The 1,957-nt window shown below is 38.3% G+C and overlaps 1 pseudogene; it reads left to right on the plus strand.

Annotated features, from left to right (window-relative positions):
- The first annotated feature begins 283 nt into the window (after positions 1–283).
- Positions 284–1,248, plus strand: LOC136133868 (geranylgeranyl transferase type-2 subunit beta pseudogene; annotated as a pseudogene).
- Positions 1,249–1,957: the final 709 nt, after the last annotated feature.

Genomic DNA, 1,957 nt, shown 5'->3' on the forward strand with positions numbered 1-1,957 from the left:
CCACTACTGGACATATACCCTGAGAAAACCATAATTCAGAAAGAGTCATGTACCACAATGTTCATTGCAGCTCTATTTACAATAGCCAGGACATGGAACCAACCTAAGTGTCCATCAACAGATGAATGGATAAAGAAGATGTGGCACATATATACAATGGAATATTACTCAGCCATAAAAGAAATGAAATTGAATTATTTGTAGTGAGGTGGATGGACCTAGAGACTGTCATACAGAATGAAGTAAATCAGAAAGAGAAAAATAGCTCTTTTCACTCTCAGACATGGACACACCACAGAAGGATGTTATTATCAAGTCAGATGCACCCGACACCCTATTAGTGCAGAAGCATCCAGATTATATAGCATCCTATGGCTCAAAGAAAGATGATTACAAATACTGTGTATCTGAATATTTGAGAATGAGTGGCATCTATTGGGGTCTGACTGTAATGGATCTCATGGGACAGCTACATCGCATGAATAGAAAAGAAATTCTGACATTTATTAAGTCTTGTCAACACGAGTGTGGTGGAATAAGTGCTAGTATTGGACACGATCCTCATCTTTTGTACACTCTTAGTGCTGTCCAGATTCTTCTATGACAGTATTAATGTTATCGATGTAAATAAAGTTGTAGAATATATTCAGAGTCTACAGAAAGAAGATGGTTCTTTTGCTGGAGTCTTTGGGGAGAAATTGATACAAGATTCTCTTTTCGTGCGGTGGCAACTTTGGCTCTATTGGGGAAGCTGGATGCTATTAATGTGGAAAAGGCAATCGAATTTGTTTTATCACGTATGAACTTTGATGGTGGATTTGGTTGCAGGCCAGGTTCTGAATCCCATGCTGGGCAGGATTCTTGGCTATTACTAGTCAGTTGCAGCGAGTAAATTCTGACTTACTTGGTTGGTGGCTTTGTGAATGACAGCTTCCATCAGGTGGACTCAATGGGAGGCCAGAGAAGTTACCAGATGTGTGCTATTCTTGGTGGGCGTTGGCTTCCCTAAAGATAATTGGAAGGTTTCATTGGATTGACAGAGAGAAACTGCACAGTTTCATTTTAGCATGTCAAGATGAAGAAACGGGAGGATCTGCGGACAGGCCAGGAGATATGGTAGTTCCTTTTCATACTCTATTTGGAATTGCTGGATTGTCACTTTTGGGAGAAGAACAGATTAAACCTGTTAGCCCTGTGTTTTGCATGCCTGATGCTTGAGTGAATGTTCAGCCTGAGCTAGTGAGCTAGATTAGATCCCTTGATGCAAAAGTCATTTAGTGTAGTTTTACTGTTTTAACATTTCAGTATTTGAAGCGCTTAACAAACTTCATGACTGCCGTGTTAATATTTTGTACATGAATTATGTTGATTTTAATAAATTATATAATTATACATATTGTGAATTAAAGACCTTTATCGTATCTCAGCTTTCTGTTTTCTTCTGGAATGCTGTTATTCTGAGTGTAATGTTTTGTTTATACTTCAGTGTATTTGTTACCTTGTTTGTCCCCATAACAGCAAACTGAGTTGAACTCTATTTAGCTGATGAAGTCTTGTGTTCTGATTTTCCCATGTACTCCCTTGATATGTTATATATAACTATAGTTAATATAAATTGATTTTTGTCAGTGAGAATGTTAACTGATAAAGAATTGATCAACCCCATAGGAATTAAAAGATGAAAAAAAAAAGGAAAGAGAAAAATAAATACCGTATGCTAACACATATATGTGGAATCTAAAAAAAAAAAAAAAAAAAAGGTTCTGAAGAACCTAGGAGCAGGACAGGAATAAAGACGCAGACGTAGAGAACGGGCTTGAGGACATGGGGAGGGGGGAAGGATAAGCTGGGACGAAGTGAGAGAGTGGCATGGACATATATATACTACCAAACACAAAATAGCTAGCTAGTGGGAAGCAGCTGCATAGCACAGGGAGATCAGCTCGGTGCTTTGCGA

The sequence above is a fragment of the Phocoena phocoena genome, chromosome 14 (assembly GCF_963924675.1).
Source record: "Phocoena phocoena chromosome 14, mPhoPho1.1, whole genome shotgun sequence".
Taxonomy (NCBI): domain Eukaryota; kingdom Metazoa; phylum Chordata; class Mammalia; order Artiodactyla; family Phocoenidae; genus Phocoena; species Phocoena phocoena.